Below are 9,500 nucleotides of genomic sequence, written 5' to 3' on the forward strand. Positions count from 1 at the left end.
TGCAGGAGACCTGCCAAGCCCTGGGTGAAGGTGGGAGACCTCCCTGGGGGCTCAGGAGCACCCTGACTCCCCTCAGAGACCCACCTGGGAGCAGCAGCATCCAAGCACCTCCCTTGCCACCACAAAGAAGCACCTCAGGCCCCAGTGTTGCCCCTTCCAGGAGCAGCCACCCTGTCCCAAAAGCCAAGGGTTGGAGGCAGGAGCTGGGCTGAGGGGGCTGCTGAAGGAGGGTTTCATGGAAGGAAAAGCATTACTGGCTTCCCACCTTCTAAAACAAGGTTACATTCTGCTCACTGTGTTCAGTTCCCCTGACATCCAACATAAATAAATGTCAAGAATGTTGGGGTTTTTTTTCATTTTTTCTTTCACTGAAAGCAGATACAGGGTTATTTTCTAGACACCCAGAGAAACAAGAGCTCATCCTTGACTAGGCCAACACCTACATTCCTATCTGCTGGAGAATTCCTCATGTGTCTCCTCATCCACATTCAGATTAAGACACGCCAAAAAACCACTGTGGCTCTGAAAGTAACCTTAAAAATCGCCTGAACTGTGGAAACCCAAAAACTGTCCACGAGAGATGGCAGACAACCTGAAATGGTACCAAAGGATGGGAAGGATCTGGCTTTTCGGAGGTGAGCTGCTCCCCTGCTGACAGTCCCAGCAGTCACATCCCACGCTGGGTGGGAGGTGAGCAGAGTCCTCTCTGGATTACCAAAACCCTTACCTGTGTCCCAGCACTCCTCTCACCCCCTGCCTGAAGCTCCAGGGGCGATCTGATCAGCCATCAAACACACCTGACCTATTACAGGTGACCCGTGAGTGCCCTGTAACTTCCTGCCAAATAGAGGCTCTTGGGCAAAGGATAAATGGAATTCTCCATGGAGCTGGGAGGCAAGCCAAGAGAGCTGGAATGATAACACACAGCTGCTGTCACTTAATGAAAATATATGGCAAGGAGCATAGGCTAATGTTTATAGAGTACTCTGCAGATAGAAGATTGCAGTCATTAGGTTATCAGACTGCACTGATAACTTCAAGGGGAAGTAAATCAAGATGCTCATTATTTAAACCGAGGGAAAATAAGAGGAACTCAGCAAGGCAGAAGGAGTTACATGCAAACTTGCCCCACTCGAAGCAGAATGCCATTTTCTTGCTCTGTTTAAAAGAAATGGTATTGCTGTCACTGAGCAAGAGAAATGCAGCATCATTTGAACAGAATGATGGAGTGATCCAGGCTGGAAGGGACCTCAGGAGGTCCTAGCCCAGCCTCCTGCTTCAACGATGGGGCAGCACTAAGTTCAGCCCAGGCTGCCCAGGGTTCTGTCCTTGTAGGTCTTGAAAACCTCCAAGGCTGGAGCTGTACAAGCTCTCCAGACAAACCTCTCCCCCACCCAACTGACCTTGCAGCCTAAAGCCAGAACCTCCAAGGTTGCCTGGTTTATTCTGAACTTGCTGAAAGCATAGATACTCCCCAGGTCGGAGTCAGCCTTTGTTCAGGATGAGGAGCACTGGCTGCAAAATTTCAAGTCTCTCCACGACACCGAAGTTACCCGGGTCCTGTGGGGTAACAGGGGATAAGCCACACTCACCACCTCCAGCGTGTCAGACGAGTGTGTTCTCTGGCTCCAGACCTGAGTTTAAATGTGCTGGTGGCAGGCAACACCCCTGAGCTCCTGAAGGGACGCTGATTGGGTCCTGCCCCACATCTAACTATGCCCAGCACCTGACTGCCCTCCGAGGGTAAATGATGGGGGTATAAAAATAAAGATAAGCAATTTATTGTTTGTTTTAATTTGGACTTATCTTCAGCAGTGCTTTCAGCCCATCCCCCAGCAATTCAGTGCTGGTTTTAGAATTTTGTTGCTGATCTTAATTTTGTGTCTTGTACTGAACCTGCTGCTTAAACTCGGCTCCCCTTAGTCAGCCTGTGCCTTGCTGAATCAGGGACAGGCAATGACAGAAATTACATAATATGTTGGGTGCTGTGTCTGGCAGGGACTCTCTGTGTCCTCTGGGATCCTAGGATTAGTCTCCGCACCCCTTCTGGCCCTAAACCTCTTTCTCCTGCTGCTCATGGAACTGCTTTACTATTAAATCAGCTGAAAGCAGAGAACAGCTTCTGTTCCGTCGTGATTTCCCAAACGCCAGTGGGGTGATCGGGAAAATATCTGGATGCAGATTTTACTGAAAGAGGAAGAGCCCACAGGAATGTCAGTCCCCCTCTTTCCCACTCTTTCCCAGAGCCAGGGCAGCATGCAATGCCCCCTGGCCCAGGCTGGGGCTGCGCTCCCCCAAAACACAGTGGTGAGGGAACCATCGCCACTGTTGAGGTGACCAGGCAAGGATAAGGCTTGTCAGAATGCTTATTTTGGAATTAAACCTCTTGAAGACACGACTGGTGGAGGTATTAGCACGGGGATGACATTACCTTTGGTCTTTTTGCAATAAATGGACTCTCTGGAAAACATTGCCAGAGGTAATCCATCGTAGCAAAATCTCGTGGGCTATCTGATGTGACAGAGAGCATGCAGGTCTCTTGTGAAGAGGCTGCAAATAACTCCAACCCCAGCAGGAATTGTGTTTTCTGGGCATTGCAGTTACAGAATAACCCAGCCACTCCTGCCTGCCTGTCTCCTGCAGCCGCGTGTGCTCAAAAATAAAGATTCTTGCCTTCAGTGACCAAACTGCAAGAAAGGGGGATCTTTCCAATCTCAAATGAAACTGAGATTTAGAGGGGTATTGGAGGGACAGAAGACAATTTTGAAATAAAATGCTTCCTTTAGAGAAATGTATTTTTTAATGGAAGACTTTTCTCAGAAAAAGGTCTAAATGGTAATTTTGAGGACTTTGAAACAAAAAATCATCCCATGTCTCCTTTTCAAGGGCAAGGTAAAAGCTGTTTGCTGCATCTGATAAAAGTGCTCAGGCTTAGTTGCTGGCTGGGGTTAAACCACAACAGACCTTTTAGATGCCCACTGTGGGGCTCGAGGGTTTGAGACAGCAACAGGTTTGATTGGAGTGTGCTAGGCCAGGGCATCGCTGCTGCTTCTGGGCCACTGTACTGGACAGGCTGGAACTCCAGTGTGAACTGGAGTCTGAGGGACTCTGTGGATGAGTCCACGTGGCAGAAGAGCACCCTGAAGCAGCTGTGGCCGTGGATGGGTACATGTGGCAGCAGGTACACCTGCAAGCACCAGTGGCTGTGCGTGAGGTCACGCTGGAGCACCTCAAGGTGTGTGGCCGTGGTTGAGCCCCCAACAGAGCAGGTTCATCCTGGAGGGACTGCAGCCAGGGATAAGGCCGTGTTGGAGCAGGTACTGTGAAAGTGCTGTGGCCCCTGGAGAAGTCCACGCACCCCACCCTGCCACAGAGGAGGCAGGGGATGCACAGGGATTTTGGAATGACCCAGCTGTGACACCTGACCCCAAGTGATGTTCCACACCACGTGGCATCATGCTCAGTCTGCAAAGCTGGGGGTAAGAAGGAAGGAGGGACATTTGAAGTGACGGTGTTTGCCTTCCCAAGTTGCCCATTTCATGGGATGGAGCCCTGCTTTCCTGGGAGGGCTGAACACCTGCCTGCCCATGGGAAGTGGGGGGTTAACTCTGCCTTCTGCTTTACTTACACACACGGCTTGTGCTTTACCTGCTTTACCTGTTAAAGTGTCTTTATTTCAACCCATGAGTTTTCTCACTTACACCTTTCCAGTTCTCTCTCCCATCCTCAGTGAGTGAGGGGCTCTGTGGGGCTGAGTTGCCAGCACAGAGTCTGACTCTGTGGCATCACCAGCCCTATGGTTACACACACAGGTTTGGCCCCAGCAGGTGGGGATACCAGGCTTTTTGGCAGGGGTTTTCCTGCTTTGCCTGTGCCTGCGGGTTAAGAGCAGAGGAGGAGCTGGTCCACAGGGGACTGGCTGGGATCTTCACTGGCATCCTCCTTCCACCCACACAGGAACACCAGGCACTTCACAACCTCTACATGTAATAAAGGCACGTCCCATGGGTACCTAATCTTACTTTGCCATTCTGCAGTGCTTGTGTTATTAAGTTGAAAAAACCCACCGCAGCACATTCCACGGTGGGCTCGCACTGAAGTCGCCTCGCAGCATTTAACCCACGGGACCCCGCTGACTAAACATCAGTGCCCTCAGGCTGGGAAAGCAACAACTGGAAAAAACCAGCCAGCTGGCCATAAAAAGGCAGGGAGGCGCAGGGAGTGACAGCTGAGAGCACTGGGATGGCTCCCTGCTCTCACAGGAAGGTGTGACAGGAGAGTTCGTGTCCAGGCACAGGGAGAGGGACTCTGCGTTTAAACCGTCATCATCTAAAAGACTCTTTGCATAAATAGCTTTGTAGTACTCATCTTATCTTTACTGTGAGGGTGGTGAGGCCCTGGCACAGGTTGCTCAGAGAAGATGGGGCTGCCCCATCCCTGGAATTGTCCAAGGCCAGGCTGGATGGGGCTTTGAGCGACCTGGGATAGTGGAAGGTGTCCCTGCCCATGGCAGGGAGATGGAACTGGATGGTCTTAAAGGTCTCTTTGAACCCAAACCAGTCTGTGATTCTGTGATCTCAGTGGGGATGCAGCACTCAGGTTTTGCTTCTGGGCACTTGGGAGGAGAGATTTTTTTGTGACCACAGTCTCACCCTACTGTGAATTTTTCTCTCAGAGGAGACAATCTGGTTTTAAAATGTTCCTGATTCTGCTGTACCAAGTGGGAAGCAATCCACGTGTTTCCCTCCCATGTAATGTAATAATCAAAATGGCTTCACCAAAACAGTTGAAGCTCCACAGCAGGGATTGAGAGGATGTCAGGAGGAGAAGGGTTAGCAATGTTCTGGGAAAGCCCAGCAGATAATTCAGGGCCATTTTGCTATGAGGGCAGAAGATTAAAACTGCTGCTGGTCAAGCTGAATTGGACTGTGAGTTGAAATACTGGTGAGAGTACCCACTATATGAATTTTGTGGGTAAACTGGGAAAAAAGGAGGCTGTTACTTACTGTTAAGCATATTTTTCACCTTTTTGACACTTTTGGTATAAAAGTCTTACTTCAATGCAAAACTATTCCAGCTGAAGAATGGCATGTTCCACCTGTCCAAAACTTGAATTTTATGCAGGTCCACTCCCCATAATGTAAGCCTTACCAAAAACAGATAAAGAATTTAATTGCTTGTGGCCAGAGCCCACTGGCACTTCTGAGCAGGGCTCACAGGGTGGGAAAGGTGCTTTTGCTTGCCCCATGGGGATGATCCACTCATTCCTGTACCCTGACAGGTCCAAAAGGCAGCAGTCTCACTGTGAGCACGTCCTTCACTCCAGTTTCCCCAGGGACATGAAGTGCCTCTTACAGACAGAGGGAATATAGGAGTGGGTGGTGCCCTGAGGACAAACCCAGCTGGATACCACCAGAGGAAGCAGTGACTTCCCAAAGTCTGGGATTTGGCAGGTGTCAAAAAAGCCACGGCGTATTTTTAGCTCCTGAAAGAGCAGTGCAACCTTCAGTGTAAACACCACTTACCTGGCTTTTCCTCTAAACAGGGGTGGATTTTTTCTCAAGGCTGAGGCAGGGTAGTGGCAGGTGAGTTGGCTGTTCTTGGTGCCCCATCATGACTCAGGACCTCCAGGCTCTCCTCTCACTCACCATCCTCCAGCACCACAGCTGCTGGGTGACTTGGCATTTGGCACTGAACAAAGCAGTGGCTGGGCATAGTCATGACCACTGGCTCTCCTCTGTTGTTCCCCTGACCTTACAGAAGGCACAGGGATGGTTCAGATCTTCAGGAGCTGCTGTTTGATACAGCACCCATGCCCAGCTGAGCATTCCCTTGCCTGCATTCCTCCCCCCCAGCTGCCCCTATCATTCACGGCCCTCTCCATTACAGGCACCTGTTAAAACAAGCCAGAAAACTGATTTCACTGACAAGGGAATGTGGCGTGGGGGGAAAAGCTGCATTTCAGCTGGGCATGGTCTGCAGTGCAGTTCACTGTGCAGAGCTAGGGCAGCTTTGGGGACAAGATGGGCCCTGGCAGGCAAGACAGCAGTGTGGGTGGCTGGAGGCAAGGGCAAGGGCATGGCTGCAGCAGAGCTTTGCCAGGGGCTGAGGGAGAGATCCCAGGCTCTGTGGGACCCCTCTACACACAGAGCATCCCCACTGTGCCCGCTGAACCCTGTGGCAAACAGTGCCAGCACCCAGACTCCACCCACATCCCCTGGCAGGGGCTGTGCCCCTTCCCTCTCCGCAGCTCCACTTCTGATAGGTCCATTCAGATAAGGAGCACCTTTAGGAATATTCCATGAGCAAAGCTCAAACCTGTCGGCCTTCCCCTTGCAGTGGCAAAAGGCAGCAGCACTTCCACCAGCAACACAAGTGTGGGTTGGTGGTGGGTGGTGGGGCTTTTTTTTTTTTTTTTTATTTTCCCCAAAGGGAATTTATTGCTTTCATAAGGCAGCTTTCTGGACTGAAGTCCTCCCTTTATCTCCAGAGCCAGAACAGCTGATTGTACCCAGTACTTTTCCTTCTGGTGCCCCAAGAGGAGGGGCAGCCCCGCAGCTGGGGTCGGCTCAGTCCCAGGGGTGCCATTAGGCTGTGACTCAGCTGTCAGGAGGTCTTGCAAAATTGGGGTGTGGGCCCTTGGTGCTCAAACCCGGGGGCTGCTGCTCGCAGGGCTCCCTGGACGTTTCTCTCAACAGCTGCACTGGCTAAAACCAGCGATCTGGTTTAGAACCTGGGTACTTACACAGGGCGTTTCTTAACCTGTTCAGCCCCGAGCTCAGGACCGTGGTCACAGCCCGGCAGCAGGAGCAGGAGCCTCCATCCTGCTGGCAGGTGGAACTTGATCCCACACACTGCCTGCTGCTCACTGTGCCTGGTTAGCCTTTGGCCTTATGCTGAAATGGTCTTTTCTTGCACAGGTGAGCCTGGGAGCAACGCTGGCCTTTGGCCTATCGGGCTGCTGTATCAGGATCCTTTTTTCCCCCCTCTGAGTGGACTGCCAAAAGGTGAAGGTGAGGCAGTGATCTGCATTTGCTGCTGGCAATGACAGCGTTTCAAGTATCACATGAGAAGGATGTGTCAGATGAAGAAGATAAAGCTGAGGACAGAGCACCCTGTGTGTGTGAGGAGGTACCTGGACACCGAGTGTGAAAGCAAGGAGATCGTGCTGGCAGGACTGTCCCCAGCCCCCGAGGCAGGCAGAGGAAGCCCCCCTCTACCTGTTTTTCCCCCTGGCCTCTCCTTGTGTCTCTGAGATGGAACAGCACCCTGATGAGACTGGCCAGCACGGTCCTCAGCTCTCTGGACGTGGCTGAGCAAGGGCTGACCACACAAGGAAATAGGACCAAAAAAACAAGGGATGAGTGGTTTACTCACTTGCTCAGCAGATACAAACCACCTTCATCGTGGTTCAGCAATTCCCAAAGGATGTTGCCTTCCACAGAAACACAGGCTGGCCCACCCCCCTTGTGTTTATTCAGGAATCTCTGTCCAATTGACAGCAGAGGCTCCTGGTGCTGTAGGAACTGCAGCAGTGGCACCTGAGCCCTTGCTCTGCATCCTTGCCTTCATACCCTGCTCAGAAACACCAGCACTGGTCTAAAGTCATCAGTGAAAAGCAGAGGATGGGCTGGCTCACCCACAGTCCTGCTGTGCCAGCAGCATTCTGGAAGAAAAAGAACTGCAGAGTCTCACAGTCCACACACACTGAAAGTGAAAAAAAAAAAAAAAAAACATCAACAACCCCAGACTGATTCTGCAATCAAACAGGTTTTTATTGAACTCTTTATATTGTACACTGTGAACATTTGTGCAATAAATACAGCTCAAAGTATAGATTTTTTTTTTCCCCAGCTCCTTAAAGCATAAGAATTCTTCCCTTTGTTGTAGTGGTGTGTTGATGCTGCACAGTAAGAAAGGCTGTTGGATGACAGGGACAAGGCAGCTCCTGACAGTGAGTGTTGTGTGAAATTCATAACAGCAAGCAGAAGTTTTCAGAAATGAGCTTGGTGGGCAGATGAGACTGGTCTGGCTGCTTAGAGGAACCTCTGCGAGCCAGAGATCTAGAGTCAGCCACAGCTTGTGCAAGAAGTGGGAAATAACACCGCACATAACTTCAACATGATCTTTAAGTCATTGCCTGATAACTGCTTGCAAAATATTGTACAGATTTTACTGGATAATTGTCTTTGGGTGAGAAAATAAAAGCATTATCGCAGAGCCAACATTAGACCAAAAGGACTGACATTCTCTTACAGTGACACACAAATACAGCATAAATTGTTGATACAAATATCCATGTGCAAAATAGTTCTCAGGTTTAGTCAGCACTTGCATAACCAGCACAGGTAAACAGAAGATGCAAGGCACAGACTTCAGAAAAAAAATTATTAATACAGTTCTGTTCAAGCTCTGGCCTTGAGCTTCAGGTCAAGGACTGAACAAACTGCAGTGTCTTTCTTGGTCCTCAGAGCATTTGAAACAAAGATGAGCCCAGTGTTCATACAGCCCTACCACGACCAACCAGGACCAGGCCAGCAATGAGGTTCTCAGACATGCAAAAATGCATCACACTTACACAAGCTTTTGCAGGGGAAATTCAGCCCTGCAGGATTCCCTGTCCCCTTCTCTTTGCTGCCTTCGTCCCTGCTATGGGAAAGAGCTCTGGAAAGTTTTTCAGCCATTCAGCAACTCCATTTATTTCCCCAATTCCTCTGGTCAGACAGGGTTGCTACTGTGAGTAAGAGGGGCTGGTGGCTGGCTTTTCCTCCCTGTGCCAGTGTAGAACAGGAGACAGCTCCTGCTCTTAACAAACCACAGGGGCAGAGGGGAGCAGGTGGATTTCTTTGGATCCTTTGGCTTATTTGGATTGCTCTAGACTCACATCCCCTCTGCCCTACCAGTTCTAACCACCCCTTATTTCTCAGTCCACAATACTGCCTGTTTTCATGACACTATTGAGATTGAGGTATGAACAGTAAACTAATAAAAACAGACTCAAACCTTCACACTTCTTTCTTGCCCACTGATTTCCTGGCCCACCTCCAGCTGCTTCTTGTGGGTGCTGTTCTGAAAAGCAACTTTGGGAACCTCCTTCTGCCTTCCTCACGCATCTTGCTGAATTCAGTTAGGTTGGGACATGGAGCTTCTACAGGGAAAAGGGGAAAACCCCAACTAAAGCACCTCCCTCCCTGCTGCCGTCAGCAAAGGTCAGATGGAAAATTTGGGGGGGGGGAGGCAGAGTGAGAATCAGATAAAAGTCAGTAAAGTAAACATTCAAAAGCAACAGTAGTGCCAAAATTTAGCAACAGTGACAGCTACCATTGCGGCAAACGCTTCGGGTTGTATCATCTAGTGAAGTATCTGAAAAACAGAGTTTGAAAGCCGAGTTACGAGGCTCTGCCAAGCAGCAACAGAGGTAGGACAGAGCTGCTCGGCCTAGAAAAGCTAACACAGGCTTGAAAAGAGTGGTTTTAACATGCAGGTAACACACACATCTG

Source organism: Empidonax traillii, unplaced genomic scaffold (genome assembly GCF_003031625.1).
Source record: "Empidonax traillii isolate 1590-97213 ecotype Southwest subspecies unplaced genomic scaffold, ASM303162v1 scaffold1:size7828297, whole genome shotgun sequence".
Lineage (NCBI taxonomy): Eukaryota > Metazoa > Chordata > Aves > Passeriformes > Tyrannidae > Empidonax > Empidonax traillii.